The 22,304-nt window shown below is 38.5% G+C and overlaps 1 long non-coding RNA gene across 4 annotated transcripts in view; it reads left to right on the top strand.

Annotated features, from left to right (window-relative positions):
* Positions 1-1,085: 1,085 nt before the first annotated feature.
* LOC127524886 (uncharacterized) overlaps positions 1,086-22,304 on the top strand; it is a 45,039-nt gene continuing 23,820 nt past the window's right edge. For 3 of the 4 annotated variants that reach the window (XR_007933194.1, XR_007933191.1, XR_007933192.1), the window contains exons 1-2: positions 1,086-1,205; positions 14,865-15,090. This is a non-coding gene — a long non-coding RNA (uncharacterized LOC127524886). The remainder of the gene's footprint in view (positions 1,206-14,864; positions 15,091-22,304) is intronic. The other variant, XR_007933193.1, reaches the window with a different exon arrangement.

The raw sequence follows: 22,304 nt of genomic DNA, 5'->3' as shown, positions 1-22,304 counted from the left end.
CAAAGTAAGAAATTTTTGATGAAATCTGAGAGCTCTCGGACTCCTCCATAGACAGCAATTTAATTACCACTGTCAAGGCCCAGAAAGGTACTAAAGACATCGTTAAAATAGTAAGAATGCCAGCTCATTATTGCCAGCTTATACGTGTTGTGCTGCTCACATGTGCAGCTTTGGCCAATACTGAGCCGGCTTTCAGACGTAGAACACGGAAGCACTGCACTGTGTTTACTGTGTCAACTGCGAAGGGGACTGACAGGGAAGAGAAGAGATTGTTGAATAAAGTCGTTATTTTTGTTTTGTTTTTGCGCACAAAAAGTATTCTTGTTGCTTCATAAAATTACGGTTGAACCACTGTAGTGACCTGGACTGTTTTAACGATGTCTTTAGTACCTTTCCTGGCCTTGACAGTGGTAATTAAATTGCTGTCTGTGGAGGAGTCAGAGAGCTCTCGGATTTCTTTAAAAATATCTTACTTTGTGTTCTGAAGATGAGCAAAGGTCTTAAGGGTGTGGAATGACATGAGGGCGAGTAATTAATGACAGAATTTTCATTTTTGGGTGAACTAACCCTTTAAATATATGGTGTATAATATACTGTATGTACTGTGTGCGATATCCTGTGCATTATTCAGTGTTTCTGACCTTCTGACCCATTGTTTTTAGAGAAGCTAATCAGATTGGATGTTGTTAATCTTTATATTATTTGCTATTGTAAATGCAAAAAAATTAATTAATTAATTAATTAAATAAATAAATAAGTGTATGTATGCATTTCAAGATAACAACAAAAAATGCGTAAAAGTAAAATAATGTTTGCGGGCAACACAGTCCTGACCCTTCACACCTTTACAGAAATGCCCTCAGGCTGATAATGTGTGAGCATAAAAAGGGACTGTGACTTCATTTGAATAATGATACAATTGGGAAATCTGATGAACATAAATGTTTTTGTATACAAACAGCTCCAGAGAAACTGTTGTATCAGGTTTCCAGATCTGCAAGCTAATCAAGCGTAAATGTTTTACAGCTCAGTGCTGTCATCTTAACATTCTCCATAGAGACATTACCTTATTCTTCCACCCGCCAGGAAACTGTCCAGCTGCACCTGTGGGCAGGAGCTGATGGGATTAATGTTTACACATGGAAGCAAAATGTCACAAACTTACTGCAGGCTTTCCCTGTGACTTTCAGGAATACTGCCATCAGGTAAGGTATCATGCATATTCGGTTACATCTGATGTTTTTGATTGCTAATAAGGATTGATTTTGCCCTTGTTTGAAACACAATGCTAATTTTTAAGTTTACGTTTGTGTACCGTTTAGTACAAATAGCAAATATTCTTTATAGACCACTGGCAGGTTTATCATATTCAGACAAACACGTAGCGAGGAACTACATCCCTTACATCACAATTATACATGGTTGTTAAAGCCACTGTAAATCAATAAATATGCTTCAAGCGTATAATGACGTACATCCCACTCGTGAGAAGTAAATTTAACATGTTTGTCCGTGTGTGTATTTGTGTTGGCATGCTCATGTGTGTGTGTGTATGGTCAATTGTTTTTGTGAAGCTGGCTCTCTCATAGTGGAGGGCAGTTCGGGGTGAGTGCAGGTAATAATGAGTCTCTCCTGAGACTTTATTAGAGTTCAGTAAGACTCTCTGGGCGTCTTTGTGTAATGCGGACATTCCCAATATCAGAGCAGATGCCTCCCACTCTGCCTGGCTGCTCTACACATGCATCCACAAAAATACATGCGCACATATACACACAGGGCCTTAGAAAAACATTAATCATTTAAACTGGGGCCTAATTCCAGCTACTTCACCCGCACGCCAATCACAGCGGACTGAAATTGATTGCAGATTTGGCTGGCTGATTTAAGAATAAGAGGGAAGGAGGACACAAGACCAGGTAATTGAGCGTATAGGTGAATCCACACCATGTGCAAACACAGCACCGCCCTCCAATCAGGCCTTAAAGGAGTAATTCACCCTAAAATGACCATTCTGTCATCATTTTCTCAATTTACAATACAATAAAAAATATATAATATTTTCTCTTCTGTGTTCAAAAGAAGAAAGTCATATTGGTTTAGAATGACATGGTTGATTAAATGATGACAGAATTGTAATATTTCAGTAAAGGATCTCTTTAAACCTCAGCCAGTTTGTGAATGATTTTTTAAGCAAGCGAGGGATTTTCTTAGGGGAGACTAAAGGGGATTTTGAATGTAGTTGATTGAACACAGTAGGTCCTTTTAACTGTATTTTTGTGACTCTCAAAAGCTCTTTTCTGACTCTGCTAAATTCACACAACGATCAGCAGAGCACTTTTTTTAGAAAAAAATTGCAAACAGATCTTACATTTACATTTCCATATTTTTCAGTAAATTAAGCAGTAAAAATATTTTACTTTATTTATTTTTTTCATCATCCACATTATTTTATAAAATGTCTACACATCTGACATTATTCTGTGATTTTTAATGACATCTCCAGGCTCCTAACATACTCACTGTACTGTTTATCCTAAAGCATGCTATTGGATGTCCATAAAAATGTATGCATTTGGGAAAAGCACTGATTCACTTAACTGGGTGCAGCTGAGACCATTTTTTCCTGTCTAAAATAAATATGGCTACCACAGATCACATGAACTCATTAAAAAAAAGTAGGGCTGTTCATCAACAATTCATGTTTATGTTAAAAGCTTTATGGAAGAGGCAAAAAATTGCATCTTGTGACATGCATCATTTCCACCAATTATGAAATTAGCCAGAGTCCAGGAAGCGTATTTACAGAGGAGAATAGTGTGCAGTCAATTTCAAGGGGGGCGAATGCACAAAAAAAAATGCTGTTATACAGTGAGACCTTCCCCTGCATGAAGTGAAGGGTTCTCAACAGTCCAGCTGTTAAGACTATGCAGTTATGCATTATGAACCAGTTTCGGTCACATCTGTATTGAAAAGAAATTTAAGTGAATTTGAAACATAAAATTATTTGTGAGTGGGCTGATGTCGGTCACCTTCTTTGTTACACCTGCAGTGTTTATTGCGGATTTGTTGACTGAAGATACCAAAAGAAGGTGATTATTGACTGTATTGATTGTGTAGCAATCTAAAGGTGCAGTAGGTGATCGGGGAAAGGCTAATTTTAGCCTGCTAGCATTGTAAACAATCCCACCCTCCCTGCAAATCGCCGTCCAAAGCTATGCCTCCTCTAAAACACATGAACACGCACAGACCAGAAGCGAGCCGACCAGAGTAGTGTTGTCAAAAGTACCGACCGTTATACCAAGTCGGTACTGAAATTTAAAAAAATGTGACACTTTGAGCGCTGTTGAGCAGATTTGTAAACACCTCTGATTGGCAATTGTGTTGAGGCACTCATCAGATGTGTTTGTGATTAGCTACAATAATCAACGCTTCAAAAACATGTTGTAAATAGACATGAGTGACTCTCTTCACAGAGTGCTTACGCAGATACGCACGCGTTAGAAAGCATCTCTTCCCTGTTTGTTCTTTTTTCGGGATTATTTTATGCAATTATAAAATAATATGGCTTGCTGCGTTAATGGTCGAGACAGATGTGCATCTGTGTAGATGTGCATGCATGAGGAAGATAAACAGAACACACGTTGTTGGATCGTGGCATTGGCTAAAAGTTTTGTTCGTGAGATTTACTACAATGACAATGGCAGGAGGATATAAAACTCCGACAGCACTGCTTGGATATTATAACTAAAACTGCTGCTGCATATACTTTGGACGCGGGCTCATTTGTTTGTTAGATATATACACTCATATACAGTTTTACAACATAAACACTGCTCAGATTGCATAATTTCTTGAAGAACGATGATGGAGAGCAGATCATTCAGAAGAAATGTGATGCAAACAATGGATAATATATCAATATTTCATGGATTTAACGCTTTTGTGGACAAAAAGTACTGTTTTTTGTTTTTCAATGGACACTCATGGGCATTTTACCCAAGTGCCACGGATTGGATTCATCTCGCAATCGCTATTTCATATGAAGTCCCATTTGATTTTTCGTGTTGTCATGTGCACACCCGACACAAATTACAATTACTGGTGCTGGAGCATCTATATCATAAACAAGACACCGTAGATTGACAGTAAACCTTTAGAACTCTCTAATGATATAACTTTATTAACTAATAAAGATAACAAGTTATATCATTAGAATATTAATATTTTAGATAGTGTCTAAGATAGATAGATAGATAGCTCCTTTGCCTGCTAACATGATCACGTTGCGCTAGGCGGGCGTGGTTTCAGCAACCAGGCACCTCAGTTTCAACCACGTCCCGCCTCTTTTCCCATTTTCAGTTATCCGGGAGTGACGTGCGGTGACGCGCTGCTAAGATGGCAGCGGCCTCATTTTGCTTCAAAAATGCTCTTCAGAAATCTACGGGTGACGTCACGGACGAATAAGAGAATAACCTATTGCACCTTTACTAGATTGTGTATTTAAAAATGTATTTAGCAAGAAAACAGGTTGCAAAAGATTCTAAATGGAACAATTATGAATGCAGCCAAAAAAAAAAAAAAAGCAAGAATTTGCATTGTAAAACAAACATTTTTGGATTGCGCACAAAAAATTACGATCTGTGTCAGTCAGTTTGGATACACATGCAGTTAACAGTATCCCTCAGCCATGTCCTAGTGTTTCCTGTGGCCTCTGTTCTGTGTCACCGCTCCCTCAACATACAGTAGGCACCGTGTGGACGCAGAGAACAGCCACCTGGGTTTCTCACAGAGAGTCGTTAGACTCCTGCAATTCCATGGAAACTCTCTGGTGTTTAACTTGAGTTTGAGCTCTGTGTCCGTGAATGCTAAATCAGGTCCGTTCTGGCAGACTGTAAGGGTCTGGTTAGATCAGGTGCAGCATGTTAAAGTGAGACACCTGCAGACACTCAAAAACATTGTTTCAATAATTGTGTAATTGTCTGATTTCAGCACAATTCTGGATATTAACATAGTTTTGTTTCAGACAAATAGTCTTTAGTGCATTCTAACCTCATTTTAGATGCAATTTGTAGTGCAATTTGAGAAATGCACAGCACAAGTCTGTATATGAGCCAGAATGTGACTTGGCTCCCTAATGATCAGGTTATGGAAGATGTTTTATACATACTTTGACTTGTGCTCAGCTGTGGGGGCAAATCATACCAAGTACAGTTGTAACCCCAAAGCCAGAACGCAAAGTTTCTGTTTCCTTGGATCGCGTTCAAAACACACAGCCCATTCTGTCGGAGTCTGTGCTTCCAGGCTACCTTTGCATGAGCGTTTTCAAGCTGGGAAAATTTGTAGCAGATGCCACCTGTCTCATCCAATCAGTCAGCCCGACGGTTAACCATCCACCTGATTTGTACAGCAGCCAAGCGTTGCCCTAAAAATGCTACACTGGGGTCAACTCAAGGTGTGTGTTTTACTGTAGCTCATGCAGAACACAAAAGGGGTCATCATGAAAGTTTAGGGAACACATGTCAAATTTTATCACAAAAACAACCTAAAAGTATTGCAATTTTAGTACAATGACAGTGTTTCTTATGGATATTATATCTGCTGTAGATACATAGCATGGTTAGAAACCTGTTAGGTCACTAAGTTTTATCCCCAATAAGGTATTGCTTTCCTCCTGAGGGGAAAACTTTCATAATGGCTCATTATGGCATTTCAGGGTCTGAGAAAAATAGTAAATCTCAAAGAAAACACCGCTAATGTGACTGTTTTTCATTTTTCATGTTATCTGATAAGCTAGCTTTAGTAATTCATCAGGCCTGACAGGCAGAGGGAAGGTGCTGAAATGTGTATTAATGTAGCTCAGTTATGAGGAAATGAGCTGGAGTTGTAGCCAGCTCTGTGGTGGCGCACTGCGGCCTGCCAAGGGTGGAACGGACCTCTAACATGAGCTCCCCATGCTCGGCCTGTCCTTTCCAAACCGACACCGCTGACCTCTCCTTGATGACTCACTCTGGCCAACAGAGGACAGCGCTGCCTTGCGGCGAGAAAACCCCTGATTATGTCAGTATACAGGCTCTGTTAAATAAATACAATGGCTGTGCAGCCAAGTTGTTATCTCTTTGTGAATCTGTATCTGTTGCAGTCTGTATCTGTGTTTGGATAGAATTGGATGTGGGCAGGGATTAAACCAGAAGTTATTCATAAAATTTCTACAAGCCTTAAAAGAAGAAAAATGAGAGGTTCTTGGAAGCTTTGAACATTAGGGCTTAATAAGGTTTAAAACATTAACATTTCAAGATGTAACATGATATTTAAGCATTATCACACAAGCAAAACACAGCAGGATTGCGAATGTGGCATTTCTTTTATACAACAGTTCATTATACAAGTTAATATTTAACTTTTAAACACTATATTGCCATCCTTTTTTTGCTTCGCCAACAAAAATAGTTCCAGGCAACGCCACAGCAGAAACACATAGTGTTTCGTTCTAGAACGTATCAGCACTTTTGAAGGAATCATTTCAGTGAATAATTGAATTTACTCAATAATCCAAAATCGCATACTCTCTGAGTAGGTACTAGGAGTAAGTACTTACTTTGTGATCATTAAAAAGTATGTTCTATATAGTATGCGTGTGTGTACTACATTCATCATTTTGTCATTCACAAATCCTCTCCAGTGGCCTCACGGGATAGTAAAGTGTCCAATGAATGTGCACTTCAGAAATCAGGTCATCTGGGTACTTTTTGCCTACTATTTTATGAATACTAAAACTAAGGACATACTAATCTATTCACATAGTCTATTATATAGTAGGGAAGTATGCATATTCACATGTAAAAAGTGTCTACACAGCTGACATTATTCTGTGATAATGTGGCTTCTAACATACTCATTGTACCATTTATCCTAAAGCATGCTATTGGATGTCCACAAAAATGTATGCATTTGGGAAAAGCACTGAATCTCTGTGCCATTCCAAATAAGGAAGTAATTATAATGCTTGCTTGTATCTGCTCTAAGACAAAACACTGGTATGGGCTGCCAGGAAGGTTTATTTTAGGTTTACCTTTGGATTGAACTCAAATTCTGGAGGACCTTCCTTAACTAAAGTTGAAGAGTGTGAAACAAAGGTCTAGCTGAAGAGTGATCGCCAGCAGTCAGATGAGAATTCCCACTTGAGCAAGGGACTTCATGATGCACTTGTGACCTCATTCTGTCTGTGCTTAGCAAGAGTTAATCGAAGACATTTGTCTTTTGACTGACCCGCTCCACCCGCCCCCCTCTGTGGTGGCTGTTTCTGCACAAATCTCTAACCAATCATACTGGTAATACCACCGCTGTTGGATAATTATCCCCCTGGGGACCTGGGAAACCTGTGCTATGTACTTTCCTTCCCTTGCTGCCCTCTGTCAGGCTGGGCCAAGCGGATGGCAGGCGGGTAAACAAGTTGCTTGAGTTTGTGCCCAAATGCCCTAGAAGCCTCATTTTGATAAGTCCCATTCAAGAACAATTTTCCTCGTTTCTCACTGGAAAAGAAGAACTTGTCAGGCAGAAACTTTACAACTAAAGTAATGACACTTTAGGGATATCCCCACAAGACAAATAGACGAATAAAAGTTTATGCTTTAGACGTAAAGCTAATCTGCGTTGGAAAGCAATGTGTCCGTGCATTTGAATGGAGTCTGTGGCTCAGCTGCCAAGCCAGATGTCAAGGCCCTGCGTGAAGGATGTTGGACGTACAGATTACGGAGAATTATTTGGATTGCCCGTCAGGCCACAGAGCAGACACACATCTGTTTTTATTCAGGGATCTTGAACAATCTGTGCACTGCGCTGGCTCTGCAGGCGTGGAGCCGCGTCCCTCTGCGGGATTCACCTACCCTGAGAACAATACTCTGGACCTGCTTCTGATAGTATTTCAAAATGCCTGAAAGATAAGGCTGAAGCTTTGCACCCTCTTTTTCTCTTCGTAGAGACTGTAATTTACGGTGCGCTCCCTAAATTAGAAGTACGCTGAAACGTTGGTTTCCCAAAAGGCACATTTATTCATTTCAGGATAAGCGAGGAACACCCGGGTCGAATGCTCTTGGGGAGAGGCACGGTGAGAGGAGGTCTAGTTATTGTTGGGACGGCACTGTGATGAAGTGTTTAGAATTGTTTTTCCTCTTGGCCCTTTTTGTCACAAACTGTAAACTAGAGCCGCGATCAGCCAAGCGGTAAGTGTTTCCATCAGCGTTTCCTGGGTGAAAAGCAACGACCCTTCATAACACTGTTTGGCGGCCGTTCCAGCGCTGCATGATTTTGGAACCAAAACGCCAGGAACCAAATATTTGCAGTCGGTAGGGCCTGCCTGGAGATTCACCAATTAGGGAAAAAAAAACACCAAACAGCTTATTTTCATTTTGATCGTTGATACTCATGTTTACTTTACAGCTCATATTAAAAGTCCCAATAGATTTCACTCCTGTTTTCACAACCCAGGATGGTGTTGTTTTGCAACCTAGTCTTTCCAAATAGTCTTTGTACTATCTACATTAAAACCAACTTTTTTTCCAATGTTTTCATAATTTAGCTACTTTTACTTATGCTACCTTTCAAATTACTTTTATCTAAAGATTTATGTTTTTCCCTAGTCCCAGAGCCAGACTTAAAATCTTAAAATACAAAAATCCATCATAATAATATGAAATATTAAAATGATTGTTTAAATTTATGTTAATCTGAACAAAAGTATAAACCATTTCAATATTTATGGTGTGAAAAAGATTTAAATTGTTCAGAAAGTCATTTCTGAACTATTGTTTCTAGTAAATTTGTATAAAAAGTTACTGTACTTGTTTACAACAGGTGACAATAGAAGAATGCTTGAAATTATATGGGATGAGATGTGTAAAGAAAACAAACAAACAAACAAAAACAGTCAAATTAGCCTTAGCATGGCCATTTTTATTCCATAAATGTTAAAATGTAATTTCCACTCTGGCACTGCCATCATTTGATATTACACAGTATGCATAAGTGAGATAAATGACAATGACTGTGGTGGGAATGACCAGGGCTTAAATAAAACATTTTTTTTTTTTTTTTAAATGTGATTGATAAATGAGAAGGTCAGCATATACTGTACGTCCATTGTTGGACATTGTTAGTGGATAAATAAACTCTGGGTTTGAAATTGTGTTTTAAGAGAGTTCATTTTCCAATAGGAGTCTACAGAGCCAAAAGTTGAAGAAACACCACTACATTTACATTACATTTATGTTTTTAGCAGATCAACAAATCAAATTTCAATACAGCACACAAATCACCCTCAGCCTGCAGACACATGTTCTAAGTGCTTGCATGGTTAGTTATTCCAATCAAAATGCATTGGCACAATTTACAAACACTGGCAAGCTGAAAAGGTGAAGTAGTTCATTTAATGATTAAAGCCCCCAATCAAACATATGTTACACCACAATCACTCTGCAGTGAACCAAAGCTGAGCAATGCAACACAAACATCCTTCACAAGGTTTTTTTTTTTTTTTTTTTAATTTAATAACCAAACAGATTTCTACACGCCCTCTTGCATTCATGCATTAAAGCGAATGGGAATGTGATTAATTAATTAGATTTGAATGCTATAAAAATAGGTTTTTTTTTTTTTTTTTTTTTTTTTTTTAGATTATTTTATTATTTCTGACTGGCATATGGTGCATCCTGGGATGAATTCTACCCGTGTATTCTACAAAGTTCTCGCATTCTTAATCATTCAGTGGTTCCTGCACTGTTTGAAGTGCGATATTATGGCAAAAGAAATAATAATATACCTGTCACTCGAGTTGTGAGCTTGTACTCCGAATTGAATGTGATATGGATAAAAGTCTGTGTACACAGGAATGGTAAGACAGTACGTTTTCTACTAAATTGTGCTCATGGGCTGCAGGAGAAAACGAACAACAAACCAATATAGAACGAACAAATGAATCTTTGAGTCGGTTCTTTTAGTGAATCAGAAATATACAGTGTAACGAATGTAGACCGACTTATTCGCGAATAAATTACTCTTATGAGCCGGGTCTCTTGGCCCAAAAAGAATCACGAGGTACGGTCTCATTAATCCTACTGAATAACGTCTTTTTTGCTGAAATTACCAGCTTGATCATACCAATGATCAATTAAAAATAAAATACAAATACGGATAAATGTTCAAATGTGATAAAATGTGTTAGTACAGCTGTGATTTTTGCTTTAGACGTATGTGGTAACGTTTGATCATATCAGTGGATTTATTAGACCTTATGCGGCAGAGAAACAAGCACACAGCCTTCAGAATTTTTTGTTTGAACTTCTGTTTTTGCGTTAGCTGTATATTTCTATGCCATCCTGTCGGAAAGTAATTAGCTGGTGAAGTGGATTTACTTATTGTAGAGTTAACTAAGGTTATCATGAGCATTGTAATGTTTGAAACGGATGTCATAACAAATGTAAGTAGCCCGGTAATATTTTAAAACGGACAGTTCATTCATAAATCCGTAAGATCTTACCTTCATGTTGTGGAAATACAACCCGTAAGACAAAACACAACAAGCGCAGTGCTGAAAAGGGGCGGGGCTACATACAGTATCTCACAGAAGTGAGTACACCCCTCACATTTTTGTAAATATTTTATTATATCTTTTCATGTGACAACACTGAAGAAATGACACTTTGCTACAATGTAAAGTAGTGAGTGTACAGCTTGTATAACAGTGCAAATTTGCTGTCCCCTCAAAATAACTCAACACACAGCCATTAATGTCTAAACTGCTGGCCACAAAAGTGAGTACACCCCTAAGTGAAAATGTCCAAATTGGACCCAATTAGCCATTTTCTCTCCCCGGTGTCATGTGACTCGTTAGTGTTACAAGGTTTCAGGTGTGAATGGGGAGCAGGTGTGTTCAATTTGGTGTTATCGCTCTCACTCTCTCATACTGGTCACTGGAAGGTCAACATGGCACCTCATGGCAAAGAACTCTCTGAGGATCTGAAAAAAAGAATTGTTGCTCTACATAAAGATGCCGTAGGCTATAAGAAGATTGCCAAGACCCTGAAACTGAGCTGCAGCAAGGTGGCCAAGACCATACAGCGGTTTAACAGGACAGGATCCACTCAGAACAGGCCTCGCCATGGTCGACCAAAGAAGTTGAGTGCACGTGCTCAGCGTCATATCCAGAGGTCGTGTTTGGGAAATAGACGTATGAGTGCTGCCAGCATTGCTGCAGAGGTTGAAGGGGTGGGGGGGGGGGTCAGCCTGTCAGTGCTCAGACCATACGCCGCACACTGCATCAAATTGGTCTGCATGGCTGTCGTCCCAGAAGGAAGCCTCTTCTAAAGATGATGCACAAGAAAGCCTGCAAACAGTTTGCTGAAGACAAGCAGACTAAGGACTTGGATTACTGGAACCATGTCCTGTGGTCTGATGAGACCAAGATAAACTTTGGTTCAGATGGTTCAGATTTGGTTCAGATGGTGTCAAGCGTGTGTGGCGGCAACCAGGTGAGGAGTACAAAGACAAGTGTGTCTTGCCTAAAGTCAAGCATGGTGGTGGGAGTGTCATGGTCTGGGGCTGCTGGGGAGCTACAGTTCATTGAGGGAACCATGAATGCCAACATGTACTGTGACATACTGAAGCAGAGTATGATCCTCTCCCTTCGGAGACTGGGCCGCAGGGCAGTATTCCAACATAATAACGACCCCAAACACACCCCCAAGACGACCACTGCCTTGCTAAAGAATGTCTCCAGACCTAAACCCTATTGAGCATCTGTGGGGCATTCTCAAACGGAAGGTGGAGGAGCGCAAGGTCTCTAACATCCACCAGCTCCGTGATGTCGTCATGGAGGAGTGGAAGAGGACTCCAGTGGCAACCTGTGAAGCTCTGGTGAACTCCATGCCCAAGAGGATTAAGGCAGTGCTGGAACATAATGCTGGCCACACAAAATACTGACACTTTGGGCCCAATTTGGACTTTTTCACTTAGGGGTGTGCTCACTTTTGTGGCCAGCGGTTTAGACATTAATGGCTGTGTGTTGAGTTATTTTGAGGGGACAGCAAATTTACACTGTTGTACAAGCTGTACACTCACTACTTTACATTGTAGCAAAGTGTCATTTCTTCAGTGTTGTCACATAAAAAGATATAATAAAATATTCACAAAAATGTGAGGGGTGTACTCACTTCTGTGAGATACTGTAGGTCTATATTAGGTTGCATCTGATTTTGTGACTACACTGGAATGGAGGTCAGAATATTGACAAAGTTTAACAAACAAACCTTTTTTTTTTACTGTGCAACAAAGGCATAACATCAACAAGGATCTTCAATTTTTGTCTGAAAACATTAAGTGTCCTTGTATGGGTGATGTGGGAATGAGAAAATTGTGATGCAACAGTTTGTATTCTGCCAATTTGACTTTCTCCCACATCTGTCATTGAAATAATTTCACATTTGTATTCCGTTACACATTGTTGATAGAGATCATGAGGTTAGATGTGCTCCATGTTTCTGGTCATTTGTCAGCTAAATGAAGTCTTTCAGAGTAAGTGTAAGTAATATATTCTTGGGGAAAAATGAATCAATCACATTATGGGTACAGTTCTTCGTGTGTGTTTATATCCACCAGAGATCCTGCAATCTATCCCCTTTCAATGACCAAATAATCATCTCTGAGTGTGAAGCATCTCCGTGTGCGTGTGTGTGTGTGTGTGTGTGTGTGTGTGTGTCTGTATTGCCTTGCACTGGATCAGTCCTTATCTCCACCAATCTGACATCAGTGCCAGATGCCTGACCGTAGTTAAAACGTCATAACAGCACCCTTGAGGGTCATCTATCTCCAAGCTGCGGAGAAGTGTGTTTTCTGTCGCCCTCAACTCTGTGTGTGTAACCATGGTGATGAACTCTGATGCCTCCGCTGGGAGTTTAGAGTGAAGAAACCTTGAGGTGTTATTCCTCAGCACTCACAGGAGGTGTGTCTTTGCGTGTGTTTAAAAAGGTGTTATTCTTTCATTCGTTGGGGAGTTGCTAAACTTTGTTCCTGAACCCCAATTTAAACCTTTGTAATCTTCCATAATTACAGAAATATGTGCTCACTGTCTCAGCTGAAGATGTGTGGTACTGTGTTTCTTAATCTGAACTTGTGGTCATGGAGAGAGATGTTGAACAGGGTGGAGTGTGATGACGAGATGTATTTAAATCCCATCACTTCTGATGACGACTATATAGCAGAGGGATATATATATATATATATATATATATATATATCCAATGTGTAGATATATTTATTAAAAGTTTTATTGTGAGGTGTGATTGATTACATTCGTTTTCATATGAGCACTACAGTTTAATAGTTTGCAAGAAGTCTTTGTGGAAACCATGACTTTTTTCAGGATTCTTTGGTGAATAAAGAACACCATTTATTTGAAATTTTCTTGTAGCAGTGTATCTTTACTGTAACTTTTGATCAATTTAATCATCCTTGCTGAATGGGAATATTAATTTCTTAAAACAAACAAACAAACAAAAAAAAAAATCTTACTGACCACACATTTACATCATGCTTTAAATTGTGGGCTGATTTCAAATCCTTCAATGGTGGAGAAAGATTTTTGGGCCCAAATGGGACAGCATTTACCAGCATACTACCAAGCCAAACCTTGACCTCTTCACTTGCGGAAATATTTCAAAGTCTTGTAATAAAACATGGACAGGTGAATCTAAAAGAATATTTTGATTACCAACGAGATAAAGTATATGTCTCAACTATACCCCGTAAAATTTACGTTAAAAAAAAAAACAGCAGCCGTGGTTGCCAGAACTTTACCGTAAAAAATACGGAAGCAACATAAAAAAAGAAATCCATTAAATTTACGGTAAAAAAACGTATTCCATTAACTGATATAATGTTAATTTAACAACCTTATGAAGAATTTTTATGTTTTGTACCTTTGTAATGCACTGACAACCACTAAACACAGTGTTGAGTCACATGATGACTCAAAGTTCATCACAAGCAGCTTTTCCACAAGCTGAGAAGAACAATACTAATATATAGAAGGTGCACACAGTGTCATTCACACACCATCATGGTAACACACATGAAATTTTAAAAATGCAATAAACATTAATTTAACAATATTAGATGTAACATAACACCCTAATATACATAACTGATTAGAAAAAAACTAAGAAGAAACAGAGTTATTTCAACGAAAATACATCAAATGTGACGTGTCACGCAGGGAATTGTGGGAATGTCAATTTACGTTTTTTCACTGTAAATTATACAATGACGTTATTTTTCACTTCCAAAAACTGTAAATGTAACGGTGCATTAAAATTGCATTAAATGCACAGTTAGATCTATTACAGTTATTCACCGTATATAGTACGGAAACTTTCTATAAACTAATTAACTGTTTATCACCGTAGCATTTTTACAGTCTTTTACCGTTAAAATCACGGTCATTTTTTAGGGGTGTATTTTGCCTGTGTAGCTTTTAATTTTTTTTGTTTTTTTTACTGTTTGGCATTGAACACAGACCCGACAGCAGGATTCTATCTTTCTCCTTTTCTTTCTTCTCTTCTGCCTATTAATATCATCACAGCAGCTCTGATCCACATAAACTTTTACATTTGGCTCTTTTAATAGCTGCCATTTCTTTTATGCTTTGACGTTATGTTCCAGAAACTGTAATAATTAAAACAACAACAAAAAAGAGCTAATAGAAAATTCTGCTGGGGAACCCCCCCAAAAAAAATGGCAATTGTTTTCATGTGACACTACAGAGGGGCCTGGGTGAGCCGTAAGCTATTCTTAAGTGTTTTCATTTTAAATTACAGATCCTGTGTATAGAAGCCATAGCAAAGTGTACTGTAAATGGGCGGAGAACAGCAAGGACTCCAGCTCTGTCCTGAGGGGAAAAGCACAGCCCTGCCAAGAACACAAAGAGTGCAGAATGACAGTAACTATGCTGAGCAATCCCACATTAAAAGCACCAACCTGCCTGCATGGAGGGAAAATGGATTGCCTCTATAAGATCAAAACTCCAGTCTCCTGATGCAAGAGGTGATTTTGCATTTGCATGATGAGTGTTTAGGAACTCGTTAGTCCTTAAACAGATGTGTAAAAATAGTATGCATCGGTTAATGCTCCAACACTGATCACTCATGCTTGTAAAATGCAGAGAAATGCTTTTAATAGAACTGATGCACTTGACTCAGCTTTACAGCGTCTTTGTAATGCTTCCTTTCCTCTAGTTTAAATCAGTCTCTTTCCACCCATGGTATAATGATTGTGGTATTGAGTGTCTAAATTGCATCGTAATGAGAAGGCTGGAGGTGCAGTAGATCTCTGCATTCGTTTTGGTGGAATTATTTGGCCCCAGCCTCAAAGAGGGGTTCATGTTTATGAGAGACTCTGGCACGGGCCTCTGGGGTCTAGTACAGGACTGCTGTTGTTGTTTTGTAACAGTGTGGGTGTGATTCCCCAAAGCAGTCTGACTTCTGAGAGAGAGAATGAGAACTCTGTGGAGCATGCAGAGTAGTTAATGTAAGCCATGTTAGGGTAATTATTATTTGTTCATGAGTGTGACTGTGTTGGTAACTTAATATTAGTGTGATTCAATCTTAGAAAAATTAGCATGTTCATTAACTCTAAGAAGACAGGAAATCCTTTACATTACATCACTAAGATCTGCTGTCATCCTCCCTCGGGCTTAGCGGACATGTGTTTTTAACATGCATTAGAATGGTGAGGCATCTCTGAGGTTTGAGAGTGCTGTGTTATGGGCTTTTGTGTGTGTCTATGATGTGTTTCGGAAGATGGTGTAAGCCTGTAAATGGCAAGTAATGGTTAAAAACAAGAGGCATCGTACAAGATCACAGGGTGGCCGTGGGTCCTTAAAAAGTCTTAAAATGTAAAATGTAACATAGTTTTGTGAGAATCAACCTTCAATCTCATGGTTTACTTTGCTGAATATGGCAAATGATGACACAATGAACGTGTTAAACAAGACAAATCGTGTATGCTTAATTTCACAATAAGTGTGCGTTTAAAAATTACGATTAAAAATTGTAATCTATTGACAACCCTAATGTGTGTAATCGCAGGTTTGGTCTTAAATTTCATATAAAGTGGTATTAAAAAGGTCTTAAAAAGTCTTAATTAAGTGTGTTAACATGCACATTAAAAGTTTGATTTCAGTCAGGCTAAAGCAATTAATCGGCCTTTTAAAAATGTAAACACTTTAGTCCTACTGAAATTGGTCTGGTTTTTGTCGAAAAACCTGAGATACATTGTCCGATTAATGCCACATGTTATTTTTCAATAGAAATGATAGAAAATGAGTTTGTCATGAGTTTGTGTGAGTTTTCAAACAAACTTTTCATTTTGATTTTGATTAATAAAGTTTGATTTCAGTCAGATTAAAGCAATTAATAGCCTTTTTTAAAATGTGAATGTTTAGTCCGACTGAAATCGGTCTGATTTTTGCCAAGTTGAAAAAAGCCTAATCCGATTTATGTCACATATTCTATTTTTTTAATAGAAATGAGTATGTAAACTCCAAAAGAGTTCATTCATCCAACATGTTGGCATATAAAAACAACAATCAAGGTCATACGAGGTTCTGACCTTCTGCTAAACTTCTCATGTAAAACGATAACAGCATCTGTGATGCTTTGCTGTTCGAAATATTTCAACAATCAATTCGCCAAATCCACAAGCTGTAGAGCCAGGCAGTTCTAACTACACTTCCCAAAACCACAGGAACAAGCAGGTCCCTGGACTGCTCTGCATCTCTTGTCCTGACATCTCTATCCCACCCAGGCCTCCGACCAAAGCCCAAGCGGTTACGGCAGCTCTGCGTTCCCTTCTGGTGGTGGAGTGAATGAAATAACAGTTTAGAATCGCCCACAGATCTCTGGGGAGTGACCGAATCCATGGATACCCAGATCCCAAACCAGAAAATGTGGGTGAAGAGGTTGTGAAATGCCTCAATAGAGTTGTTTTAAGCTGTTGGAAAATTCACATAATCTCTTTGCTCACCTTGTAAAACCAGGTTTGGCACCTCAATGCTAATGAGAAGCGACGTTTGTGTTGTGTCAAATCGACCCTGGATGCGTATAGGAGAGAAAAGAGTTTATGTAGAGATTAGAGTTGATCCTTTAAGTGCAGCTGTCTGAACAGAGGTGCTTTATCGCTATTGAAGCTGGCTGGCGCTAATGCTACATGCGCTATCTTACAGTAAAAGTGCAAAGACTCCGGGTCTGTCTGACAAAAGCTTGACTCTAAGTTACTCAACACATGTGAGCTTTTCTTCTCTAAAACTGCACCTGAGGTTGAAGGTCTTTTTTGAACATTTCTTATTTTATTACTGGACATTTAAGGGCAAGATATGGAGAAGAGAGGGAAACAAGATCAGGAAATGTTGAGTCAGATTCATATATGAGCAGCATGGCAGACACCGCTTAGCTACGGCTCTGGATTTTAACAAAGGTTTCAACAATGAAGACTCTTTACCTAAACAAATGATTAAGTCATTTCCGTTGATTTTCATTTATCATTGTAAAAATTAAATACAGTCAAGAGCAGCAAGCGATTTTCTCTGTTTTTCTTTTGTTCTTTTATTAACATGACAGACAGCAGCAGGTATATTAGGCTGCTGTCACTTTAAGAGCTTATGCATAGATCCAATATACTGTTACACAACATGCGTTTTCATTCTCACAAATGTATGTTCCAAAACTGACTTTTAACCTGAATGCTCGCCAAGACGGGTATTTTGATATAATGTTGTGTGTATTTGAGCATTTAAGTGCAATAAGCCAGAGGAAAAGAACAAAATTTGGTACTCATGAGCTGTTTGAGAGGCCAAGGCAACATTTCTTGTTTTTTATTATTTTTTCTTAAGTTTAAGGTTTTCATCTAATGTTTATATTTTATTTTATTTCAGCTTTATTTCAATTAATGAAACTGATTTTTAATAGTTTTAGTTAATAACAATACCATTCTGCTTTTAGAACTGTTGTGACATTTTTGGCCACATTCTAAATTTCTCGTTTTGTTTTCCACAGAAGAACGAAAATCAGGTTTGGAACAACATGTGAGTGAGTAAATGAATTTTCATTTATAGGCCAACTATCTCTTTAAGCACTGGGCTTACAGAGCTACTTTATGTTTTGATGGACAATCGCTGATTCAAATGTGCAGTAAGCATGTAATTGTGTGGTAAAAATTCATAAGCCTAATCATTGAGAATGATTATAGCTGGAGAATGTGTTGTGCATTAGACATTCAAGACTTTTTAAAACTCTACCAAGAGTCTCCATAAGACACATGTAGCAGTCTCAGTGGTAGTCTTGGGAAAAGCAATAGTTACACACATAAAGACAGGTGTCACACCAACCAGAAACCATTAAAATGGGTTTCTTAATAATCTCTTTCATCATACTGGCATGTTCCTTTAAAAACAAGCATGATCTCATGCTCTTTTCTTCAGAGAAGACCAATACAGGGCTGTCACACAGACAGGAATCACTGCAGGGGGTTCAGAGGACATCCATGAGTCACTGTAATCAACACACAACAGACTCTGCCATGATGTCACCTTTAGTTTCAAGACCGATATGAGAGGCGCTGATGCTCTTGTTATTTGGGTTGTTATGGTGAGAAAACGATAAACAAAGATAACTATGGTGTGCTGTCGTTCCAAACTAATATAACTCTTTCTTCTGTGGAGCACTATAGGAGAAATTCTGAAGAAAATTCCATTTCATGCAGTTACAAATTTTGACTGAAGCCACGGATGCAAAAGCACCATAAAAGTAGTAACATGAAAGTAAGGCATACAGCTTGTGCACTATAATACAAGTATTTTGAAGTCATACAATAGGTTTATATAAGAAACAGACCAGAATATAACTTATTCACTGAAAATCTCCAGTAAGAAACACAGTGACCATAATTGAATCAATGAGTTAAACTTGACAGTCTGATGAATGAACAAAACATTCATTATTTACCGAAAAATAAAAATTCTGTCCTCATTTACTCACCCTGATTTTGTTTTGTTTGACTTTCTTTCTTCTGTGTAACACAAAAGGAGATAGTTTAAAGAATGGTAGTAACCAAACCATTTTGGTGACCATTGACTTTCATTATTTGGACAAATATATGTTCCACAGAAGATGAAAAAAGATGAAAATAAAGGTTTGGAATGAAATGAGGGTGAGTAAATGATGGCAGAAGTTTCATTTTTGGGTGAACTATCCCTTTAAAATCTGATTGAAAAGAAGGATTCTTTTAACAAATCTGACATTTCATGAACTCTAATGAACCTGTAAAGATGGATGTGAAGACTTTCAGTGAAGATTTTCAATTTGTTCTATACACAAAACAATCATGTGACTTCAAAATACTTGAAATGTAGAGCACAAGTTATGATACTTTTATGGGGTTTTGTGTCCTTTTTCAAGCTTGGAAGTCCCGATTCATTGTAGTTGCATGGAAAAAAAAAAAGAAAGCCATTCAGGTTTGGAAAGATTTTATTTGGTTGAACTGTTCCTTTAAAATGCTATAGTTAAAAAAAAGCAGATATATAAACAAAAGTCTCTTTGAAAAGTGTCTATTGGCTACAGCTGCTTGGAGACAGAATGGTTTAGTAACACACACAAACTATATAAAGATCAGATGCCATCATATGCGTTTAGTTTGTATGTGAATGATCATTTTAAACACGAACAGAACAAGTAAATCATAAGCGAGTTAGACGTTTTCCTCTACTCTGTTGACCGTCATGTGTCCACTTCTCCTTAAAAATTCTTTTGGGAAGTCCCTCAGCAAAGACGGCACAAGAGAGAGGAAAGAGTGGATCACTAAACGAGTGTGGTACTTCCCCATCTCTCTCTCTCTATAACTGTAAATGTGTGCAGCTGTGCTTGGATGGGAAACAGCAGTATTCTGAGGAATGGAGAGATGAAGGGAAGACACATGTTAGAGTAATCTCTTCGTCTCTCTCTGTGAATTACGAGCTCTCTTTCTTTCGTTCGTTCTCTCTTTCTTGCATTGAAGTCACAAAAATGGGAGCGTTTCTTGAGGTGAGACAGAAGAAATATGAATTCAACATCCTTCAGAGACTTTTGGATGGAATCAAATTTATTTATGCTGGTTACTTCCAAAATAGCATGTGATTATTATTATTATCCTTCATCTGAAGAAGTTTTGAGTGCTACTTTTAAACATCTCTGGCATGTAGCTTGAATCCTCTGGGAAACAGATTACAGTATAAACTGAGAGAAAGAAAGTGATGTTCATTCATGACATCACATCAGACATATAAATAACCTGCTTGCTGTGAAAGTATTTCTGCTGGTTTAATGTCTTTGGACACCCCTCATTTCTGCCTTCGTAAAAAAAGAGAATGAGGAGGGGCGAGGGCGCTTTCACTCGCCTCTTACATCTTACAGTTAGCTCATGGTCTGCCATGTTTGATCACATCCTGGCAGGTCGCAGCGCTAAGCATGTTGCTCGCAGGTGTTTCGCATTTTTACGCGCAGTGTTGCATTTATGGCTCTCTAAGACATCTCCCTCACTCCCTCTGTCTGCCTCTCAGAGGTTTTAGTGGAAATGAATGTGTCATGTGTAGTGATGGGCATATGGATGTTCTTCTGAGGCCTGAGCAATATCCTAGCGCCCCCTAGTGGATAAAATCAAATCTTTAATCCAGGAGGATTAGATCAGGTTTTGATCTTTAGATGTGATGTGAGTGTGAGATACAGTTCGGATGAGTCTTCTCTTCATCTTCTTCTGTCCTGCAGTGCCATCTCATCCCAGCCTGGCATTAATTACAGCCTATAGCTTTATACATTATTAAATCAGAAGAAACAAGCAGGCCAAGTTATTCTACTCAAGTTGCCCAATGATCAATAGCAGTTTGAGGTATTAAATGTCTTGATTTGATACACATGTCCAAATCAGACTGAGAAACTGTGATAAATCTCTTATGCCAGTTGGTCAGTTGGTATCTGTTCGGAGTTAGTCGAACGCTTCAGTCAGGTTTTAATTCATCTAATGTCATGTGACAGTTTGTCATCTTTTCCAAAACATACTTAGCGGATTCGATCGGAATTCCAAATAGCTTGGATTGAATGACAGCTGATTTGTAACCCTGCCAGAGCTTTGCATGTGTGTCAGTCGTTTGATGGGATAGTTATTTGATATGGGTGGTAATTTTTTCTGCTGCTATGATTTGGACTGCTCCGTAAATGATTTTTGTATCATCCTTTTATCTTAAATACGTTAATAATTAATGTACAAAGCAGATAATCAAATTAAGCAAGTGTGTGTGTGTGTGTGTGTATATATATATATATATATATATATATATATATAAGAAAAGTCAGTCAGTCTTCAGAATTTAAGGAGGCATAAAAAATCTAAACACCCATGGGGTGCAGCCAATGTTCAACATGCCCAAAAGATTTCATCCAACAGTAGCAACGAGAGGGAAAATACCCTGTTATTTCCAAATGCAGCAATGAGCGTGACGAATTGTCCATTTTCCACAAGCAGAGCTGGAAAGAGAGAGAGAAAGAGTAGATTTGGACCAGGGTCTTTGCTCCTTCTCTGCATGGGCTCTCAGCGGGTGGTGACACAGGTAAACCCCTAATCATCTTTTCACAGTAAACCTCATTTATTATTTTATTTCTAGCAAATGCATTTCCCATCATTTCTGCAGAACTGTCTGCAGCACTTATTTGAGTTTCACATTAGTGCCTAATGTTTGTTTTGTTTTTGTTTTTTTTTTACAAAAAAAATCAATTGTGAACGGAGATTGAATTCTTAACGGACAGGAAATAGTATGTTGTTGATTGACTGGGTATAGTGTTGCAGGCTGAATATGTCTTATTTGTTGAAAACATATGTTTTGATTTGAGTGTATGACCCTGTGGAAACACCTCCATCTTTTCTACAGTGGTATAGAAAGCAAATCCAGTGTGTCAGGACTCCAGCTGGACCTTTCCATTTCTTCTCAAGGATGTTTATCTAATTAACATCCTCGCAGCATTTTTCTCAAATTCTTGATTAGACTGCGGAACAGAACAGTTGCAGATGAGGCCTAAGAGAGATTATCTTCAGCTCTGTGGCTTATTCTTTCTCTACTGCACTCAGCACTGGTAGAGGAAAGTGAAGAGTGTTGTAACACATAGCGAATTGTAACACCATTATTTAAACCCATTAGAAATGAGCTACAGGTGTGAAATCACAAGCATGACCCTAGT

This window comes from Ctenopharyngodon idella, chromosome 13 (genome assembly GCF_019924925.1).
Source record: "Ctenopharyngodon idella isolate HZGC_01 chromosome 13, HZGC01, whole genome shotgun sequence".
In the NCBI taxonomy this organism is placed as follows: Eukaryota; Metazoa; Chordata; class Actinopteri; order Cypriniformes; family Xenocyprididae; genus Ctenopharyngodon; species Ctenopharyngodon idella.
This window is presented reverse-complemented; position numbering and strand designations above follow the sequence as displayed.